This window comes from Podarcis bocagei (assembly GCF_964188305.1).
Source record: "Podarcis bocagei genome assembly, chromosome: 3".
NCBI classification, from domain to species: domain Eukaryota; kingdom Metazoa; phylum Chordata; class Lepidosauria; order Squamata; family Lacertidae; genus Podarcis; species Podarcis bocagei.
In genome coordinates, this window is record NC_138127.1 from 49,588,235 (window position 1) to 49,612,115 (window position 23,881).

General features: G+C 41.7%; 1 protein-coding gene and 1 long non-coding RNA gene across 6 annotated transcripts in view; one reads left to right on the forward strand and one right to left on the reverse strand.

Annotated features, from left to right (window-relative positions):
* Window positions 1-16,606, reverse strand: part of HIVEP2 (HIVEP zinc finger 2) — a 136,375-nt gene extending 119,769 nt beyond the window's left edge. For 3 of the 4 annotated variants that reach the window (XM_081186265.1, XM_081186261.1, XM_081186263.1), the window contains exon 1: window positions 15,261-15,446. The gene's annotated coding sequence lies outside the window, so the exon portion shown is untranslated. Of the gene's footprint in view, window positions 1-15,260; window positions 15,447-16,246 lie in introns of those variants that run through there. The other variant, XM_081186262.1, reaches the window with a different exon arrangement.
* On the forward strand, window positions 15,464-23,658 carry LOC308582839. 2 transcript variants are annotated; one of them, XR_014005909.1, is made up of 4 exons: window positions 15,464-15,567; window positions 16,138-16,221; window positions 22,864-22,994; window positions 23,598-23,658. It is a non-coding gene; the product is annotated as an uncharacterized lncRNA (long non-coding RNA). The 2 variants fall into 2 exon arrangements; XR_014005910.1 differs by lacking the exon at window positions 15,464-15,567 and having other exon boundaries at window positions 15,939-16,221.
* The last annotated feature ends 223 nt before the right edge of the window (window positions 23,659-23,881 follow it).

The window sequence follows — 23,881 nt, forward strand, 5'->3', positions numbered from 1 at the left end:
AAAATCGAGAACTGTGGGCACAAAAAAACACAAAAAAGACCCAGCAACCACAGACGTTCAAGCTTACAATATTTCCTGAACATTTCATTCATGGAAACAATGAGAAAAACTCTGCAGGAAAAAAAAAGGGGGGGAGTCAACTTCATAGCTGCTGTCTCATAAATTCAACTATAACCTAGGCAACAATAATATTTACAATAAAATATATTTCACAAGGGAGCAAGCAGTTTCACTGAAAATGACCAGATGATATCAATTAAAAGTAATAGAATGGTTACAGCAGGCCAAGCTACTGAGTATGTTTGGGTTGATTTCTTTCCACTTGATTATTGCCCATAAAGAAACATTTATGTGCTACTTCTTTCCACAAGGAAAGGCAGGCAGGTATAATCCTATACCAGATTAAGAGTTTGTCCACAAAACTTAATGAGAGCAGTGGTTCCCAACCTTTTTTTGGCCATGCCCCAACTAAGCATCTCTAAAATCCTGGAGCCTCCCCACCCTGTGACATATACTTCTTATTATTCAAAAAGTGAACTACTATTCACATGGAGGAAGCCTAAAAGGCAATTAACTGTTAATAACTCATTCTCCAATTGCCCCCCTGTGGGGCGTGTTCCCCACATTGGGAACCACAGCCCTAGAGTCTGATGGATTTGTGCTTACAAGAATTCAGACTGATTTTCAGACAACTGAAGAAAACAGAACCAAATCCAGTTAATGCATATTCTGGCCTGCAATAGTTTTCTGAACTTCTTCTGTATACCAAGATAGAAATACTGTTTTGCATTGTTTTACAGGCCTCAGAAGAATTTACATCTCCTTTCCATTAATTAGGAGAGAAAAACTGAGGCATCCAAGCCTTTGATGCTCAGTATGAAAAAGATGGGGAGAGAACCCAAAAGTGGATCAGCAAGTGCATAAACATGGAAAATCCTGAAAAATGCCAGCTACAGCCTTTAGAAAGGGCTTACACAGTCAGTTGTACATCCCCCACCCCACCCCCTGCTGCCAAAAAAAAGTAAATTAGATGGAATCAGGCATAAAGATGGCTTGAGATAATTGTACCCAAATAAACAATATCTACATGGAAATCAAAACTTGTAGATTATTGTGGCATTCTTAATGGAAAATCAAAAGGAATATATATATATATATATATATATATATATATATATATATATATATATATATGTATGTATGTATATATATATATATATATATATATATATATATATATATATATATATGTATATGTATATATGAAAACTTTCAACATAATATGCCATCTGCTCCATGTAAAAACACCATTAGAGAAACCACAGAGGATACAGCTATGAAACGTCACTACAAAAGAGCCAAAATTGGGTACAGTACAGCCCTGGAAGCTAGCACAATTATATACCTGCAATTATAGAATGTGGCCAGAATCAACATAAAGCTCTAGTGAGAATCCACAGCTTCCTCAGCACACAGAAATGAAACAGATATTGCCACTTCTTTGTATACACATTCTTGAAACCAATTTGTTAAAGGTTAATATGGTACTACCAGGATAAATGCCACAGTACAGTTTCAATAACTTATGGTGTCTTTTCTGTATCAAGCTACACATTACTTCTAGAATTTCATATAACCTTTACTTATAAATTTGGTTGGAAGCTTGTGGTGGCTGGAGGAGGATATAATTTTTTTTCTTTTAAAAAAAACTGCTCCAAATAAGCGACTTCTCTTTTATATTCTGTGTGTGTGTGTGTGTGTGTGTATATTTAAAAATTCTACACATTGTGTTGTTTTACATAGATAGTTACTGATGTACAGATATATCACACAATATTATATAAGTTTCTGAAATTGTTTTCCTAATATATAGGCCATTCCTGAACTAAGTGGAAATACCATAACTGTATAATTATTATATAACATACAAGTCTTTACTAGCAAGCTAGTAAACTCTAGAGTGCGCAATTATTGCAATTCTACTGACATACCTCCGGGTGTGCAATAAGGAAAGCAGTCAAAACAGAGTGCTTCCAACTCTGAGTAACTAGTTCTACAGGTTCAGATCTTTAGTTTATCAGATTATCTGGTTACTCAGTAATATGCTTATTAACTGACCTCTTTTGCCCAAGGTTATATTTTCGTGCATTCCAGCATATTTTTCCCCAGTGTTATTTGGTTACAACTGAATTATTGCCCTTTCTTTCGTTCAACCAAGCCTCCCACATTATCCAAGGCATACAGTTAAAAATGGGAAAGCACATGTGGATGTTCAACAATGCCCAATTGTTGTGGGCATTTTCTCTGTTTCAAATTACTTCTTATTATGCTTAATTGGTCAGGGTTGGACTAGATTACCCTCACAGTCCCTTCCAACTCTACAATTCTATGATAGGGCGCAACACTTTGCAATATTCTGTCACAACCTGAGTTTCTGCAGCAGTCGTTACTTTAACTCTTGCCTGTTAGTAACAATACAGCATTGCTTTGTCAATAAATCACTCATCCAGTGCAGACTTCAAATGGCTGTACTTCTACAAAGTATAACGATGTGGGAACAAAATTAAGGAAACTGGGTTAAGAGATGCAGGTCTGTTCACATTCTTTAATCAATTTCAACTTTCCCAGCTACTCTTTAAAATGTCTTTACCCTTCCACCATATTTGGTGGCATTGTGTTTTTAATATTTGGTTGGGAGCTGCCCAGAGTGTTTGGGGAAACCCAGCCAGATGGGTGGGATATAAATAATTTTTTTATTATTATTATTTATTATTATTATTATTATTATTATTATTATTATTATTATTATTATTATTATTAAAGTATCATCTGAAAAGCATATTGCCCTTTCCACAGTAATATTAATGAATGTATTTCAGCTCTCTTTGTTTTAACTCAAGAAACATTTAATAATAATAATGACTGTTTTATGTTTTGTATACATTATCTCAGAAATCATTGAAAATCCTTGTAAAAGAGCCCAATATCATGATCATGCCCATATTGGGGGACAGGGGAAGATTTCAGAAAATAACACATTGACTAAAGCCACTTCCCTAATATTGTCCATGTAAGATTTGAATGGAGGATTTCCCAGTTCATGCAAACAAAACACTAAGACTGCAGTCCTAAACCCACTAACCTGGACATAAGGCCTACTGAATTCAATAGGACTTACTTCTGAGGAACACATGGTTAGGATGATGCTATAAGCCCATAAATCTAGCTTTCGGAACTTTTCTTTCAGAACTTTTCTAACAAATTCTAACATAGATCTCAAATAATCTGGAATAGTGGTGGGAACTGCCATGAAGCATATGCAACGGCTCCCATGTATAAAAAGAATTGCCAGTCTTTGGGGAAACCACTGATTATCATGGGTGTTCTGCTGCAATCACTATTTCATACTCACACTGGACAGCACAGCCTGCTTTTATGTAGATCTCATTCATCCTGTACCACTTAACACAGAAAAGCTATCTCAAAAGCTCTCTCAATGGTACCCAAAGGACTACATTTACAAATAGCTGGCACATCTAATATTATTATACACTTCATTTATTGACAGTATACAGAAATAAAGCATAGATGCCACTCCATGCCAGAGAAAAGCACTGCTGAAAGGAAGGTGCTAATTAAGTGTTTGCTCTACATTAATGCATTGCAGCTGCTAACATCTGGCCTTCTTGAATGTTGAATTTATTTATTTTTACAAAAATTCACTGCAAAAATATCGATTTCTACTATACTATCTAGAGAGACAAAAGTTGTCTTTTTCCAGTGAGGAGCTGGGCCAGATTTCTTCCTTGTCATCCAAATAGAAACAGCTTAACACCTTTTAAAGTCTGTTGGGCTGTTTCTGCCTAGGTAGCAGAACTGCAATTAAAATTATCACCATATTGCCAAGGTGCAAACATCAGCATCTACAACACACACACACACACACACCAACGACCTCATGAAGATACAGAGGACAGCCTATACTCTGTGAAAATATGGAATAAACATCTGTATTGACTCCCAGAGTCATTTCCTTTTTATCACATCACAAGATGCTATGGTTATTTCTATTTCAGACCTGCCTTCCTTGTAAATTACAAATTGCTCTAAAGAAACATTTTTGAAGTACAACAGCAAGCCAAGTCTTACTAAATATAGTTTTGGGAAAGACACTTAGCTAAGTATGCATTATCAATTGGTTTCCAAAAAACTCCAGTTACCAGAGGTTGATGATTTCCCAAGTCTTATGCAATCCCAAACCTATCTGCATCTGTGTAAGTAAATCTTTCTGTCTGCACCATCATCTAAAGTGGCCCTGATCAGGCAGACAATCTCTTGCAGCCTATGATGCTAATTTTGCTTACACTTACATTCCCAATAATTATTGGCCCAAATTGGGGTTGTTCCAGATATGCTCAGCAATTTGACTAACAGCCCAACCTATTTATGCATATTCAAAAATATATCCCATTCATTTCCAAGTAAATTTGTATGGGACTTCATCCCAGCACAGAACCTGACCAAACACAAATCAAAGGCTGCTAATAATAAGTTAGGTGTTGCGCAATCATGCAGGCTTCAGCGAGCTAGCTTATCTTAACTCTAGTCATTCATCCGCAACAATGGAAAAATAATACTCCCTTGCTTTACATGAATGTTGTAATGGTAAATAAAGTAGAATATTCAGTCTTGAAGTGGGGAGAACTTTATTTTTTTTTAAATGCTGTGAGCTGGATAGATCCAAAGATGTGCTGCCTAAGCAGAAAAGCACTTCCACTCACCCAAGGTAGTCCCCCAAATTTTGCTACTTGCACCCTGCTGTGCCCCATTTCAGGGGGTTCCTTGACACGGGAGGCTGTGGAAGGAAAGCAGCACCAAGAAAGCCCCCGTGAATTAGCAGATTTCTGCTTCCACTTCCCTAGATCCAACCCTGCATGTATGGGAGACAACTCCTACCCCCATTGCCATACACTCATCACTCATGTCCAGGAACCTGGTGTTTGCAAGGGATACAGGTCTGGAGTAGAAAGAAACACAATGTTTTGTCAAGTGAACAGCAAGCTGTATAGAAACGAAGACCAGATTACAGAGGTCCAGATGAAAGGGGTTTCACTACATATAATTTCCAATATAGCAGTTTTAGGAGAAGACACTATTTAAACCTGTAAACACACATTCAAAAGGAATGAAAAAACAACTATTTGCAATCCTTCCTCCCAGACCATGACACTAAATGGCTTCTCCATATCATCAACCTGGAACATATGGGGACCTTCTGTGCTCCAGCACACACAGGCCAAAAATAATCACAGTGTCTATTTATTCCTTCCTTTGGATTGCCAACCACAATCCACTTGGTTGACAAAGTGTCATGTGATCCAAATTGTCCTCCACTATTATAGCCTGTCTTCTGGACTTGAACTATTGACCAGGATCAAGTGACACGCTGCAGATATATTAAAGCAAAACTGTGCTGAAGTAAACGTAAACAGAAATAGGCTTTAAACACACTTCATGAGGCATAGAGGCCTGGCTTAACATTCTTCAGCAAAACTGAACTAGTTTCTATATAGTACGAAACACGAAGGGTCAATACAGAAGAAACATTAAACATAATCATAATAGTAATAATTTGTATACTGCCTTCCATCTATAGATCTCAGGGAGGTTCACAACATAGAAATTCAAGATAAAAAAGCACAAAATACATAATAAAGACAAGAACAAAGGCAATCTCTAGAAAGATCCACTGAATAAACATCAACCACAGCAAAAAATGCAAGCCATATAAGATTTTGAATCTTCACATTCTACTAAAAATAAACCTGGGATGGACTTGTTGCAAAGAAGTCTTTTTGCAGGGAAAAGAACTTGTCTCCAGATTCAATCTAGAAATAAGTAGTTGGAAGCACTGGCACTTTGCCATGTATGTAGGATCCCAATTCGAATACCAATTTCAGAACAGGGTCAACAGCAAATGGCTTACTCCTAGTCCCTGGGGCAGAGCCGTAGCTATGGTGGGGTTAGCCATTTTTTTGCCCAAAGTAAAGCCACACAGGCGCCAGTGAGACTCTCAGGATGTGTGTGTGTGTACACAAATGCACATGGGTGGGTGTGCCAAATTGGGTCTTTGACCCAGGTGAAATAAAGCCTAGTTTCGCCCCTGCCCTGGGGGTGGGGGAAATGGCCTGGTATCTGGGCCAGTTACAATCACCATGTGTTCATAATGCTCAAGGCCAGTCTGCCAGACTCCATGCAATTCCTGTTTTGTGGCCACCATGCAGAAACTGCCACAAAACTGTTATGGAGGCAACTCCACACTGTACCCACAACATGCAAGAGCTACTGCTACAGCTGCAAGTCTCCATATAATTGCAGCAAGTAGCATGTCTCCACACATCAACGGCGCACAATAGTAGTCTCAGCTAAGGCTAGCATGCAGGCTGTCTAGACAACATGAACAGGGAATTAATGTGGTGAGCCAATCTCATACATCATTACTGCCATGTGGAGCCACTGCCACACAGCAGCACTCCTAGGAGATCCCATGTGGCAGCCATATCCTAAGCACAGCCCCATATCTTTGTGGTCTCTGGTTTGTATAGACATTCAGGCAACTTCCACTTTCTTAAATGCATAGCAGAGCTATACAAACTATTAAACAAGAGAGAGAGAGAGAGAGAGAGAAACCCAAGCATATCTGCTCAGCCCTGCTTCAGTCAAAGGTCTTGGTTGTTTTCTACCAGGAGATTGATGCCTACATACCCTCAACCCTGCAAAGGTCTTCATTTCCCATTGCATTTGTTACTTCCATCTGACTCAACTTTTCCTCTGTTCGCCTGGTAAGTTCAAAGTTGCCAGATATTTGGGGATGACTTGGCCATTACTTACCCGGGAGGGCAGACAGGAGCTGTTACACTTGTCTGGAACAATTACGTCCTTGGATATGAATGCTAGAATGGGTTTTCTATTTTAAAAAACAGCACCCACCCTGCAAGATTAATGGGCCAGAACACATCAGTTGGGAGACTTTCCAATTTTCCTGGGAAATAGCAAAGAAAAATGAAGGACTCATCACGACTTTGCAAGCAGTTTCGTCATGTACCCACAGCAGTGACTAGAGGAGGAATGTACTCTAGGAGGGGAGCAGAGAAAATAAACACCGTGATGCATCTGCAACAGCACAACCTTAGTTCTGCACTGGGGTGGGAAACGGTTCTAAAGCAAAGATGCCCACCACAGGAAATGGATGGAAAGGGTAACAAGAGAGCACCCATTGCTCAGACTTCAGGAGACCAGGAACAAAGGAAGGATACAAATGGTTTTTGTTCGCTCAAGTCAACTAGACTAAATGCCTGTCAAGAGTCAGTGGCAGGAGAGTCCAGGTCTCAAACAAGGTATACTACAATAGATCAATAGATGTTTGGCCAAGGAGGAAACTGTCACAATCCCTCCCCCCCCCCAAACCCCAACTAAGTCAGATACTGAATGTATAGCTCCTGCATTAATTTATGAATAACCAACTACAGTGGTACCTCGGGTTACATACACTTCAGGTTACATACGCTTCAGGTTACACACTCCGCTAACCCAGAAATAGTGCTTCAGGTTAAGAAATTAGTTTAGGATGAGAACAGAAATCAGGTTCCGGCAGCGCGGCAGCAGCAGGAGGCTCCATTAGCTAAAGAGGTGCTTCAGGTTAAGAACAGTTTCAGGTTAAGAACAGACCTCTGGAACGAATTAAGTACTTAACCCGAGGTACCACTGTAGTCAGTATGTGGACTAAGCTGAAAAGGCTATAGCATATTAGTGCAAACAACTTGTAGTCCTGAATGCTGATGTTCCTTCTTAGCTCCCTGGCAGTGTGGCAGTGTAGTAAGAAAGTAGAAAGTACAGGGAAAGATAGTTCTCAGACAACTCCCATCATCCCTGATCAATGGCCATGCCGGCTGGGGCTGATGGGAGTTGCAGTCTAGCAACACCTGGCATCCCGTTGAGATCAGGGAACCCTATGGCCCTAAACTCCTTGGTCCCCAGTTTCCAGCTTCTTTCCAAACAATAGTTAAAACTTCCTGTCTCTACGCCCCTCTGTGTAGCTACTTTCCCACTGGCTCATCGTTTTTTCAATTCCACATTTCCACCATGCCCCACATCCTTTAACAACATGTCTTTTGAACAAGCTCTTTTAGCACTTTTCTCTTTCCTCCCACACTGTACAGGCTCTCCTCTCCACAAGCACTATGAAGCTTCTTCCGACACTACTCCTCAGTCAACTACTTCTTGCCTCAATTTCCCATCTCCTCTGCTCTTTTAACTCATTCACCACCTAAACTTCCTTCAGATGCGGTTTCCATCCTCTGCTCTACACCCTTACTTCAGCATAAGCTTCACCCTGAGCTCCCTGTCTTTTAGTTTCACTACATCCAGAGACTCTTCTCGGTCTTCATTCTGCCCTTCTGTGCTGTTTTAGCCCCAGCCAAACTAGCAATTTTCCTTCCCTTACTGAAGCTGGACTGCACTGTTTAGTTCCCTGTGCAACTGAATATTTGGTGCCATCACAATCACTGTCAGAGAGGGTTCACTGCCAATGAAGCACAATATACTATAAGCTGCACCAATAAGCTGCCCCCCAAACAGAAGTTTGCAACCCTATTTTGGCAGTTTTACATTGCTCTAAGTAGCTGCCATTATCTTGTGATGAGTTGTTCATCTGCCGCAACTCATTTCCCCCCACATCACAACAAATGGTTTAGCAAGTTTGTAGTGATGTAAAAACAGAACCCTATAAATCACTGCTTGCAAATGGCTCACCATGTAACAGACACCATGTGGAGCAATATGAAAAGACTTCCATATTATGTAGATAAGCCCCAAACCTGTATGGAGATCCTTGAATGAATGTTTACTAAATTATTTAAGTCAGGACAGAAATCAGAAGAAAACCATTAGTATTCAATATTTTTACTCTGAATAAGCATTTGTATTATTCAATACTAAATAAAAAATCAAGCGCCTAATTCCGGTTTCCAAAAGTGATTGGCAGCCAGCAACAATATATGGAATCCCAATACATTTCAACACCTACAAAGAATACAACTCTTATTTTTAAAAACTGTAAAACACATTACTTTTCTCATATTTACATTCATCTTCCTTGCCATGTAACTGATCTTACTGACAAGCCTCCTACAGTGAGTGGGTTGATTTAAATCACCAAAAAAAATGATAAAATTTCCAACTTTCTTATTAATAACTTCCTTAACAAATATGCATACTAATATGTTGCTATAATAAATAAACCATATCTGTTCACAACAGAATAGAGCCTTTATATTACTCAAGAAGCACGTCTTTTGCACTATTTATATATACCGTATTTAGAGCAAGAATAGCCAACATGTTTTTGGGCTACAATTCCCATCAACCCCAGTAGTATGGCCAATGGTCAGGGATGATGGGAGTTGCACTCAATAACATCCAAAGGTTAAGCATTTGGCCCCCTTAATGAAGGAGGGAGTTTATCACACTGACTCTTCCAGAGTGTTTTATCTGCTGAACAATTGTACAGTGGTACCTCGGGTTAAGTACTTAATTCGTTCCGGAGGTCCGTTCTTAACCTGAAACTGTTCTTAACCTGAAGCACCACTTTAGCTAATGGGGCCTCCCGCTGCTGCCGCGCCGCCAGAGCACGATTTCTGTTCTCATCCTGAAGCAAAGTTCTTAACCTGAGGTACTATTTCTGGGTTAGCAAAGTCTGCAACCTGAAGCGCATGTAACCTGAAGCCTGTGTAACCCGAGGTACCACTGTAGTAACAACATTGTGGAGAATGTGGCAAGATTTTTGAGTGACGCCATGAAATTATGTCAGCATAGGTCCTAGGAGCCATTATCGTAACTCACAATGTCTGGACAGTTCTATCCTAAAGTATCTCCTGCTATGTTTTGTTAACTGTGTTGTGTTCTGAGATCCGTGTATATGATGCAGTTTTTCTATGCCAATAAAGGAGATTGATTAATTGATTGAACATCCGAAGGTATCACATTGGTTAGAGGAAGATCAATCAAGAATTGTGTTTGGTTTTCTCTATACATATGCAAAGCCACAAACCAAGATTACTTACTATAAGACTTAGACTGTAATCCTAAACACACTTACCAACTCAATGGTACTTACTTTTAAATAGACATACATACCACTGCATTGTAAGTGTACAGAATTTTAGAAGAGAAGGGATAGTAAATTATTGAGCAGAACAGTGTTACTCCATAACATGGAAGTTAAATGTTTGTGCTGTTCACAATTATGTATTATTTTGAATGGGCATACATGCTAAACCATGATTCATTGTGATGGGAATGAGCCGCAGAATCCTCAAGCTTCCTCCTTCAGTACAGCCACAAGGAGGGGATCAGAAGCTTTTGCTTCCTTTATGATTAAATATAGTTTAGTGTTACATCCAAATCCCATGGTGGTTAATCTTAACTATGGTTTATTGAAACAGTTCAACTTCATATCCCATGGCTTGGAGTTTCCTTGTTGGAAACATTGTGATCAGCCACAATTTATTGTGTCACAAGCTGCAGCTGATCAAAACCACAAGTGAAGGCTTCTGAACTCCTTGTGGTCTCACCATAAGAGAAGATAGCACAAGCCCGAGGGACTCACTGCTGCTGCACATTACTGTCACAATAAACCATGGTTGATCTTAAACTTCATCGTACCATCCATATGCAGCATTTATGTCATATTTACATTCCTTGACCTCTCAAGTCAAATATTTCATCCCTGACCTCTTCTTTTACATAGAAAGCCTTTAACACAATGATTTTGACAGCCATGAATTCAGTTTTAAGATATCATTAATATAGATTTTAATGCATTTGCACTATATCCAGATATGATTTTGAATCAAGTTATTTTTAAAGGACATATTATATAACTGGCTTTTAAATAATAAAATCCAAATTATACAAAATTTTGAATAAAAGCTGCATCTTTTATTTTAAAAAACATTAACTTGACATTTTCCCCACTAATGGAGAAACTGAAGCAAAATGGTACTTGCCTCTTTTACGGTTGCATAAATTACATTTTTCATTGATTCTCAATATAAATAAAATATGTACATCTGGTCAAGTGCATAGTGTAGTGATAGCTTTTTTCCCTATATCAGAGGATATTTCCAAGGTTTTAAGGCCAACGTTTATTTTGATTACTAGTCCGTCCCCACGTCCCCTGAACTGATTGAAAACTATTAAAATTCAACTCCTCATAATATTGTGGTGTGTGTGTGTTTTTCTTGATGGAAGGCCACATTAGTCTACCAGTAGATAATATAAGTAATGATCCAGTATAAGATATTAAGACAGACGCACGATTACTCAGCAAAGCCAACATGCATGCATGTGTTTCTGTGTTTTGTCCTCATGGTAACAAGGACTATAAACAGATCTCACACATGAGAAAATATACAGTAATCAAAATCCTTTTGGTCCATTTCTACATTGGTGACACAGCGTTCGGATTAATTATATGAATATTAGGGAAGCATATATTCCAAATTTGCTTTCTTTGGCCAAGTTACATTTGGTCATTTACGCCAACTGAGGAAATTGGAACGTTTTGTGTCACAGTCTTTCATAAGTGAGATTTCCGGCCAGTGATTTAGCTGTTAACATCCAATCAGCATTCACCTTATCCCATACTTGGCCACCCTGCCCCTTCAACTTAATCTATGGCCCCTTATATGCCCCCCCCCCAACAAATATATCCTGAGTCTTTTAAGGTTTACAGAACATATCCTACCCCAACTTTCACACTGCCCAGCTCTGTTCCTACTTCACAACTCTCAGCCTACTTGCTTCCCCCACATCCATGCTTCACTTGTTATAGACTGTCAACAAAATATTCAGCCCCACCTGGCCCTAGGCCTCACAAGGTCTACCTTAAATTAACTGGTGGTTTGCTTCTTCAACGTAGCCACACTGTTTTATCAACAGTCTACCAAAAACCTTTCCCGCCCAATGGAAGCAAAGAGTGTGCAAAAATACATATATTAAACACACAGACGGAGCCAGTGTGATGTGGCTTGAGTGTGCAGCTTGGATGTGGGAAACCCAAATCTGAATCCCCATTTAGCACCGAAGTTGACAGGTCACCCTTATGCAGGCCACTGTATTTCAGCTTAAGCTATTTTACAGGGCTACTATGAAGCTCAAATGTAACAATAATATGCAGAGTCATATTTGCATATGCCGCAATAACTCCTGTGTCTCATATATTTGGATACTTGTAAAGATACCATTCACAAGGTTGGCCTTACAAAATTTATGGCAGAACCTTTTAGACTTCTACAATGGTAGGACAGGAGGCAGCAGCTGTGCTAGTACAGTGGTCAGGTTCAAGCAGCATGGGATAATTTGTCCTCTCATGCCAGTATTAAAATATGTCAGCCCAAGGAATGGCTTGCAGAACAGTCTACACAGGCATGAACTGTGGGATCCTGAGAAAGTTTGAAATATTTTTACTAGAGTTTGGTTCTCAGTCGTGTGTGTACATGTATGCACATGCGCATGTACACAAACTGCGTAGGAAAGCCAAGTAAGACAAAATTTAAATCCTCTATCCTAGCAAAAACATTATGTTGTACGATGCATATAATCCCTTATTTCCATGCCAAAACATTTTTGTTTCATCCAATTTGTAAAGATCAATTTGTGATCTTGTTTTTTGTCTTATGAACATTGTATCAGTAAGGAAAAACCAAATCAACTCATGCTTTCTGGAATTAAAACACTATCTCTAACTACATTAAATTTCTGAACATTAAGGATGGACTCTTATACCCATTTAGCAGGAATTACTTCTGAGTAGACCTGCACAGGTTTGCTCTGTAAATATTCCTGCCATCTTTCAGACCTCAACCACAATATTGTCACTGAAACCCTACACGTATACAACTTCCTGTTTCTTAACTTTCATGCACAAATTCCTATCATCTCTAATAAAAGCACATCTAAAATTAAGAATAACAGAGCTCAAAAACCATATTGGAGGTAATGCTAGAGTCAGAGATTAGGAAATGGAAATATTAAGTAACCTTAAGTACTAAACAAATATAACTTTTATAATGAACATATAAACGTTTCCAGTAATACATTTTTATTAATGAAAAACTGACATAATACAGGAGCCCAAGCAAAATTTCAGAATGTTTACATGAGAAAAAAATTGAACTAAAAAAAATTGATTTTATGAACTGGTATCAAATGCCAGCTATGATCAGTGTTTTACCAATGACAGTGCCAAGATTCCCATGGATCTTTTGCCCACAGATATTCTTTGAACCAATAACTTTATTTAGATAGCACAATAAAGGTAACACTGTACCACATCCTGCAAACTTATGCATAGACATTAATTTATTTATCTTGAAAGTATGGATATAAATCATGTTTCCTCTTAGCAAGCTACAGAATATACTATACTAAACTAAAGCTTTACTATGCTAAAGCTCCTAAACTCATTTACTTGCAATTCCACTGAAACCAGTGTCATATAGTAAGACCACAACATTCATTATTAACATTCATTATTAACATTCATTATTAACATTTGTATAGCACACAATAGCTAATATTCTCTAAAACTCATGTCTATTAATTCCGTAAAGAAAAGAAAAAAACAAACCAACTGATCACTTTCTGTCAATATAATATATATTAGCACATGTGCAGACTCAAACTCCAATAGCAATATTTCAATTTAATTCATATGTCTGATAATGAAGGCCTAATAATGAGTTCAGGAGAAAAAAATACAGTATCAGTCAGTAACTGCATCCCAACAAAGTAGAAGTGTGTGTGTACACATATACACACACACAATGACGTAAATGCTTCATGTTTTTAATAAGTACAACATACACAATCTAAAAAGAAAAGCAACAAAATTATTGTGGCATACAGCAAGTGTGGAGGGGGAGACCAGGGCCTTACTAATTCATAACAAATAAACAGATTCTTACATTAGGCCTCTGTTACTGGATAGGTAGGAAACATTTTTGCGTATTTTTCTTAAGAGCTACAATAAACATGGGTGGAGGGGAGCTGCCATCCTTTTTCACAGCACTCTGTATAGTGTATCACTGCATGGGGTATAATAATATTTATTGTAGCTCAGGGACACTGCAGGTTGAGAATCATGTTTAGGGACCCCCTTCGAAGCCTGAAAAATGACATACATGTTTCTCTGAAAAAATAAACGTGGAGTATTGCCGTCCAGACTAAACCAGGGATTTCCCCTTGAAATGCCAGCTTCCCATCATTACAGGGGTAATAAATTCTAAAGGGAAACTGCCAGGGAAACCGGCTCTATCCCTCCCTGCCTGCCTCCTTCAGTTCCCCCAAAGGACGCTCTCAGGCAAGTAGATGCTTAAGGGGGGGGGGGGGAATCGGCACAAGCATGGATGTGCGCGTTACATAATCATACCCAAACATCCATATGTACACGCATTATATAAGAAATGCATTTCTCTGCAATCAAATAGGAGAGGGTGGAAGGGGAGGAGGACGGAGGGTGGGGGGGGGGCGAAAGCGCCTTCGTTCCAAACCCCTCAGGGGAGCCCATGTGCAGAAGAGGGGAGAGAGAGGGAGATCACATCTGCTTTCGCAGCAACAGCAGCAGCAGCAGCAGGCAGAGCCCCTTGTTAACCCCCTTCCTGTGGCTTTTACACGTCATGGAACATTCCCGGAACGGGCCAACGTTCCACCCACTTCAGGGAACAGACATAAAGGCGCAACACACCAGATAGCCTTCTCCCTTTACCCCTGTCCGCCCTGCGCACATTCGTCGCAAACCAAACTCTCCCCCCCCCACGGCGCGCGCAGCAGCTCCGCGCGCGCTCCTCTTCTTCTTCCCCCGCGCGCACAGCTGCTGCCGCCGCCGCCACGCGCTGCTGCTGCTGCTGCTGCTTCCTCCTCCTCGGCCCCCCTCCAGGGGCTCCCACATGCCACCTCCGCCCCACGGCCGCAAGGCGAAGACGACGTCGAACCGAAGGCAATTCAGGCGGTGGCGGCGGCTACTGCCAAGTCACCCTGAGCCCTTGGAGGCGGTGACTGAAATTCCTTCCGACAGCAACCGTCCCCCCCACACGGACACCGTGCGCCGCCCTTCAAGGCCCCCTCGGTCCCCTCAGCCAAGCAAGCGCGCGCACACGCGGAGGGGGGCTTGCCCTCCCCTTCACCTCGCCGCCAGCTACCTTGACATGGGCAGAGCGGTGCCTCAGCCCAGCAGCGGCAGCCGTGTCGCGTCGCCTCCTCTGGGGCTCTCTCGCTCGCTCGCTTGCTCGCTCTCTGCTCTTCCTCCGCCTCCTCATCTGCTCATTAGTAACCATGCACATACTTCTTCCCCACAGGAGGAGATTACGCAAGGCAGCCTGCGCCTCATCTGCATACACTTACATGCTGGGTATTCCCCACATTCCCTAGCAGTAAGGCCACTAGCGAAGACCTTCCCCTTTGCGCACAGAGAGAGAGAGAGAAAGAAGGGGGAAGCAACGGCGACTTGTGAGGGAGAGACGGAGGGTTTTCTGGACGGGGGAGGGAGGGAAGGGGAGGGGAGGCGGTTCCTAGCGAAGGTTGCCAGATATGAACTTCTTATAAACACGAAGCAAAAGCCACCCTGGATAGACCCGAGCCTTTCCCGAGGACGTGGTGGTGACAGAGCCTGGGGCTGCCTCTGCCCTCAAGGCTTCCATTAGTCGCTCTATCGACTGCATCGGAAATGCTTGAGCATCCCAGCGCAGCAGCGAAAGGAGACCAGCACATATTCCTAGCTCCCCCCGGCCCCTCCTTCCTCGGCACCATCTCCCCAAAGGAAACTGAGCAGTTCAGGGAAATGCGGGGGGGGGGGATAAGTGATGCTACCCATCCGAACACACCAAGTCCCCCCTTTTCACCCCCGCTGGCAAAACCTTGAGCTCTCCCCCCTGTGTATGTATATTATTTCAAAGCCTTCTTTCAGTACATGCACGCAAGCCAGCAAAAGCACTTGCTCTCCGACTACCAAAGGGGGTGGGGGTGGACAAAAACAAACAGCGACATGACACGGCCTCTTCCCCCCCCACACACACACAGTGACAGTAAAACCCCTGACCGTAGCAATCAAGACCACCTCAGAGGGTTGTCAGTTGCTTCGAGCCCCACAGGAAAAAGAAGGGGGTGAGTATTTGCAGCAGGAGCTCACCTGGGAGTCACCGAGAAGGAGGAAAGCCCTCTAACTGCCGCCCTTCTTGCTGCTGCTGCTGGTGGTGTTGTTGTTGTTGTTGACGACCGGCCCGTGTGTGATTTCTTGTTGCTCTCTTGCTAAGCCTGGGTCTGCCTTTAAATGCCTTGCTGCATTGCTTTATATAGAGAGGCAGAAAGAGATATTCCGACAGCCAAAGGGCGTCTGATTCGTGTGTTTCTATTCAAACCGATCATTCATCTTGCTTGGCTCTTTTCCGCCTTCTCTTTTCCCTCTCTCCGCTTCAGCTCGACTTTATTACATAAAAACACCTATACACGCGCGCATATATATGTATGTATGTGTATATATATACACACACACATCCACACGTATCAAGGGCAGGCCCGAGAAGCCGCAGTTGTAGTGTGTGTGGTGTGGTGTGGTGTGCGTCCCCCCCCCCTTTTCTCCTCCCTTCTGGATGATAGGAGCCTCTGATCTGCAGACAGACTGGGTTATTCCTGGCACCACTTCCCAGAACAGAAGTTACAAGGGGAGAGCGAGCGAGGGGAGAGCTCAGCCAGTGATGTCATCGGATCCCCCAGCGCGTCCCGGGGAGGGAGGGAGGCAGGCGAGGAGGCTGAACCAGAAGGCCAGCAGCGCGAGAGAGCCGCCGCGGGCTCCGCTGCGCGCCTTTGACAGGCGGAGTGCGTAGGAGAGGGGCACCGAGGCGGGGCGGAGAGAGGGAGGGAGAGGAGGAGAGAGAGGGGGCGGGGCCTCCTCCCTGAGAGCGGAGAGCTGCGCGCCTCCCTCGCCGGTCAGGGGAGCTCTCGCTTCCTCTTCCCTCCCCCCGCGGAGGGAACTCCCAGGAGAGCCGGTCTCAACTTGCCGGGCAAAAAAAAAAAAAAAAAAGTTGTGCGACTTCCTCGCCTGAGAATTTCCTTTAAGGATGTGGGTGGGATCTTCTTTCCCGCGACCAGGCTCCCCTTCCTCCTCCTCCTCCGCCCTTTTTGGTTGCTTTCCGTCCCCGGTCTCCGCCTCCCTCGCCTGGCCAAGGTCATTCCTGCGGCATTTCTTCCTTGCTTTCTTTTTCAAAGTTCGCCTTTTGCGGCTTCTTCCGGCCTTCTGGCGCAGGCGGCTGCGCGGCGAATCGCCTGCCCCGCTGCCCTTTTCGCTCCATGCGCCCGGGGGAAGTTCGTCGGATGCTGGCGGGACCTCGCTGTTGCTCCTGCGGCCTCGCGGCTTCTGCCTTGTCCTCGGCGGCATGTGATTTTTGAAAACAAAATGTCTCACTTAGCGGCGATGCTTCAGCAGCAGCCGGTGTGGATTTCCAGGCGGGAAACGAATAGTTTAGGGAATGATCTTGCTTTGACTTTGGTGATTAGCCGCAGTATTTACTTGCGTTTTGGTGGGGGTATTTTTTCCCCCATGGCAGATAAATAAATTCATTTTAAAGAGGTGCCGGGGGGGTCGTAATAAAACATATTTTTGGTTGATTTGCAGATTTATAGAAATTGTCCAGATCAGATGACGTTCTTTCAGGAATGTTATGGGAACGCCAGCAACTCCTTTTTTCAAAGGACTGTCAGTCTGAATAGTATGAACTTCGGAGTTTGTCTGCGCTCTCTGAGCCAATCAAAATTTGCAGCTCTTTACCTCTGGTGGGTTTGAGCCATTCTCAAGCAGATATGGAATGGGATGGAATTTGGAAAATGGGATCTAGTAGAATCTAAATTCGCATGACTTAAGTTCGGATCACACAAAACCATCAGCAAACGGTGCCATAAAACTTGTGCAACCAAAACTTGTATGTTGCTGCAGCGGTATAAAAAAAAATACAGGCTCAAAGAGACTTCCTTGTGGTTTTCACATGGCGCCCATCCCCCCCAGCCATCTTCAAAGGCACATCCTTTTCTATGGACTTAACATAACTTAATAAAAAAAACACCTAATAATAATCACCATGGACTTATAGCTTTGGGGTCTAGCATCTGCTCTGCATGCAGAATGTTCAATCCAGGTTCAATCCTCAGCATCTTCAGGTAGGGCTGGGAGAGACCCCTGCTTGAAATCCTGGAAAGCTGCTGCCAGTCAGTGTATAGGCAATACTCAGATCAGGGGTTGCTATTCAGGTGGTCCACGGTCCATCTGTGCATTTGTGGCTGAAGATGGGAGTTATCACATCCACCACATTAAATATTGGTATTGTTTTTACTTGTACTTTACTTGTTTTTTATTTCTTGTATTTTATTTTATTGTATTGGAATTTGACTTCTATGGAATTCAAAATGTAATACTGCAATTGTATTTTGTAATACTACAAAATACAATTTATAGGAAATAAAAGCAGCAGTAAAAGTACAGCCCCTAGCATATCACATTACAATTGCTACAACAGGCAGAAAAATAATTAAGTAGACTGTCAAGACCAGCAATTTTCAATTAGTCTTTTTTTTTTTTGCAAGGGGAGGGTAGTTTGGGAACCACTGAGCTAGATGGGCAGTGGTCTGACTGTATAATACATCTCCCCATGTTCCTTTCTACCAAGTGGTATCTGGCATTATGTGTCTTCTCTGAATATGACTAAGGTTGCATATCCCACACAAAACCAAAAATCTGAAGCATGACACAGTCTATAGGCAAAGTTGTGATTTGATGGTGGATTTGGAGAGACTCCATACAAAAAGCTACACCTCCGATTTGTGTTTTTGTGCCACTGTGGCACTACAAAACATTGCATTGGTTATTTTTACAGTGTGGTCTGTGGGCATGGATTTGAGCTGTTGATCCATCTTTTTCAACATAGTGTACAATTCCTGTAAGAAACTAAAAGGAAGCACACGTTATTATATTTGAAATGGAAGCTCTTGTAGTTCTCTGATTTCTGGGTAATTTGCAGCTACTTTCGATTTTCACACATCCTGCCAAGGTTTGGCATTTACTTCTATAGCGTAGAGTTGTAATTTAAAACCACCACCTCAAATTAGAGTTTAGCCACACTGCCACAACCTTGGACTGGTAGTTCGGAAGAACTGCAATCTGTTTGTTCATACCAAAAGCACTTTCCTGGCTATGTGAAATGCAGTACCCTCTGGGATTGGTCCTGAGTGTCTGTAATAATAGTAGGAATTAAAATGTTATGTGAATAGGGGCATGGAAAGAAGCAGCTCTAGGGAACTCCAACTGAGAAATGTGACCTAGGACAGTAATCGTTCTGAGATCAAGTTGTTAAGAATCACACAGTGTTAAGTAAAGTTTGTACCATGCTTGGATCCCCTGTGGCAGCATTTTATACTGTTTGCAGCAGCAAATATTACAGTGTTTCAAGAGGAATTTTAAAAATAAAACAAAATGGTCTAGTTAAAGCCTCCAGGTCATTGTTTAATAGAAACACTGATAAAAACTGGAAAAGATTGGGAGGGTGGGCATTTATTTACACAGAGTTGCAAATGGAGACGATAAGGACGACAAATTTCAGGCAGCAAAAAGAAACAGAAGAATTAAGAGGTATCTTATAATTTTCCATTTGGTGAGAGAGGGAATACAAGTTTTGACATAGCTAAAGCATTCTATGTACCCAGATGAAACACTACATATACAAGTTGCAAATTGTTCACAGGAATTCAAAGTAAAGGAGACTAGAGACTCATTTCTGACTCATTCAAAGCTGTTTGCACATATTTATTAATTTGGGGAGGTGTGTGAATCACTTCCAATAAGTGACTTATTAAAAACTGCATAGCGTATGTGGTATAAGAACATACACATGGTGTCTAGAATATTAGAAATTGTTTAATCTTGGAGTACATTGGATACTAGCGCATCCATTAAGTACATGCCCAAGTCATTCAACTTTCAGGCTGATGGCACCATAGGTAGAATCTCACTCTTTTAGGGCTGCTTGGGTAGTTGTTCCATGTATGTTCTGTTACGTATAAATGCAGTTGTTTCAACCATTTTGCGTATCACCAAACCTAAGAAGCACATTAAACATGAGTCAGCACAGAAGCCCCCCTGGCTGGGCCAATGGAATGCCAGCTCTGCATGTGGGATAGTAAGTGCTTACAGAGTATATGTGCAATACTGGCAAGCATTTTACCAGACCCAGCATGATGTAGTGTTTAAGAGTGGTGGACTTGTAATCTGGTGAACGAGGTTCGCTTCCCTGCTCCTCCACATGCAGCTTCTGGGTGACCTTGGGCTAGTCACACTTCTCTGAAGTCTCAGCCTCACTCACCTCACAGAGTGTTTGTGTGGGGGAGGAAGGGAAAGGAGAATGTTAGCCGCTTTGAGACTCCTTAAGGGGAGTGAAAGGTGGGATATCAAATACAAACTCTTCTTCAGAGGTCAGCAAACTTTTTCAGCAGGGGGCCGGACTATATTTTTTTGGGGGAGGGGGATGAACAAATTCCTACGCCCCACAAATTACCCAGAGATGCATTTTAAATAAAAGCACACATTCTACTCATGTAAAACACCAGGCAGGCCCCACAAATAACCCAGAGATGCATTTTAAATAAAAGCACACATTCATGTAAAAACATGCTGATTCCTGGACTGTCCACGGGCTGGATTTAGAAGGCAATTGGGCCGGATCCGGCCCCCGTGCCTTAGTTTGCCTACCCATCTTCTTCTTCTTCTTCCCATCACTTCTGTTCTATCTCATCTGGCTGTTCTGATGCACATCAGTGGTGTCTGTAGCATGAATAACAACACTCGCTTGATGTGTGTGTCCATTTTAAAACGTATTCCTTGTCATATATACGCAGTAGGGAAGCCATAACTCAGTGGAAGGGCATGTGCTTTGCATGCAGAAGGTCTCGGGTTCAATCTCTGGCATCTCTAGGTAGAGCTGGGAGAGACCAGTCTGAAATCACAGAAAGTCACTGCCAATCAATGTAGACAATTCTGAGCAAGATGGATCAATGGTCTTACTCAATATATTGCAGCTTAATATGTTCTCGGTAACAAGGCAATTCAATAGCCCCTACTACTGCCTTTTCTGTGGTGGCTCTCCACTTATGGAATGCTCTTCACAGGGACACTTGCCTGGTACCTTTGTTACATATCTTTCTCCCAAGCCTTTGGCTAATTAAACAATTTATGGCCTTTTAAACTGGGGGATTGTTTTTGTCTGTTACTACACTATGCATTTCTGTGTTTTTATATCGTAAACTGCCCTGTGATCCTCGGATGAAGAGAAGTATAGAAATTTAAATAACAAAAACAACATCTTACATACAGCTCAGTACATAGGCAAATGCATTTTAAGAGAAATGTATGTGGAATATCTTGTGCAATATCAGTTCTGAGGACCTTTGGGACCCTCCCAGTTCTCTAATTCCATGATGATATTACATTATTTGAATCTCCTCGAATAAGGTGAAGGGTGAAGGATCTTAGCAAAGGGGAATTAAGATGAAGGGATATGCTACAGTGTTTGCATAGCAATGGCCAGATCAAATCATGTAGCTGAGGAATATGTGTCCCTGCTCTGGAGCGTTGCATTCTAAATGCAAGTTTTATCGCAATATATATACATAAAATCTATACCTACATATTAAACAAGTTATGAGCAGAACTAACCTATGGTGCATTAATATGTGTTATTATTTGACATAAATGATAATGACATCTAACAGAATACAGAACTGGTAGGATTATTAGACAACTGTAATTATGGATATTGAGCCCTTAATGGGGGGAATCATTTTAAGTTCCCCAGACCCTGAAAAAGTTGAATTTAAATAATGCAGTTTTTACTTGTCAGATCCCCCTTTCAGCTAAGTAGCAAGTTGAACGGGAGCTGCCTGAAAAATCTGCCAAACCATTAGGAGCACTCCAAATTGAAGATAAATGAATCTCTTGAGTGCCACCCCCAGCTTGTCTTGAATATTCATTTTTACATTTTATTTTTACAGTATTTGATGAGTGAAAAAGTATTATTTGACCATTTGCAAATGTGCTGGTATAAAAAAATGCAAGATGTCTCCAAGAAATAAGATGCACATGAGAACAAAGCGACAAGTTATGAAATATTAGCAGAAAAATGGGTTGTAGGCAATGTTATTTCAGTTGTTACACTTCTATAGGTTTCACAGAATAAAGGAACAAATAAAATTCTTTTTCTTATTGGGCCAAGTATTTGTATAAATGGTGCCCCTAATTTAAAGCTGCGTCCCTAAGCAAACTTTCTCACAAGTAAGCATCATTGAATACATTGGAACTTACTTCTGAGAAAACATTCATATTAATATGCTACAAAAGGTGTAATGTTTGTCAAGTGCAGGTAGCTGATCTAATGTAAGATATTATTTCACCTGTTCTTTGTCTCTCTTGATTTTTGTCATTTAATCTTCATCAAGACAGAATGTGGCCAACTCCCTTGAATGCAGTCTTTGTTTCCCAATATTCTGATGGGCATCAGTAGAAACTAGAAGCTTCAAACATTTATTCTGTTTTGCCCTCATCTTTTTTGTGTTCCAGTTTCTATCTGGGTGTACTGCAGAGCTCAACAATTTTCCTTAAAGATTTTCAGAATTGCAAAAGCAGAAAAGGGGCTGAGTCGACTACAGCACTATGGTGATCTGCAATGTAGCTTTATTAGACGTTGTTTTGTTTTTTTGTTTTTTGTCTAGGAATGAAATTAATTAACAGCAATTACAGTGTGTGAAGCAGACACTCTTAACACCTTTATATTGTGGCTGCTTCAGACAAAAGCTGTCAATGCAAATGGAGTTTGAATACCAGTGCGAACATTTGGTTTACGGTAAGGTTCAACTAGAACACTTTGTATATTGTTTTAATTCTTTATATCTTATCTTCAAACTAGCCTGCTTGTGTAGTAAGATCTTCTGTAGAAGCCTTTCTCCAAACATTGCTTTAACAAAGGTCTATTGTGTAGGGACGCAGGTGGCGCTGTGGGTTAAACCACAGAGCCTAGGGCTTGCTCATCAGAAGGTCGGCGGTTTGAATCCCCGCAACGGGGTGAGCTCCCATTGCTTAGTCCCTGCTCCTGCCAACCTAGCAATTTGAGAACATGTCAAAGTGCAAAGTCCGGCGGGAAGGTAAACGGCGTTTCCGTGCGCTGCTCTGGTTCGCCAGAAACAGCTTAGTCATGCTGGCCACATGACCTGGAAGCTGTACGCCGGCTCCCTCAGTCAATAAAGCGAGATGAGTGCCGCAACCCCAGAGTCGGTCACGACTGGACCTAATGGTCAGAGTCCTTTACCTTTACCTATTGTGTAGTCATAAAGGAGAGAGCCCGTTCTGTGGTGGCTCTCCAACTTTAGAATGTTCTTGCAAAGGAGGTGTGTCTGGTGCTGACTTCACAATTTGTTGGCCTCAAGTTAAGATTTTCTTATTTTTCCAGGTATTTTAGAAAGAATTGCAACTGGAACTGCTTTTCAGGATTTATATCCAGCCCATCAGCCCCCCCAAAAGCTCTCAGAACGGCTTACAAAATTCACTTCAAAGGTGGTCCCTTTCCAACAGCCTACCAGCTAAGAAGATATGGCACACAAGGAAAAAAGAATGGGAAAGAGGAGGAGAAAGCAAGCTTAAGCACAAGTTCTTATAGTTGCAGTTTTGGTAAAGAACGGTCCCTTCCCTGAAGCACTCTTCCCTCTGATGAGATCCAGGAGCGGAACTGGTGAC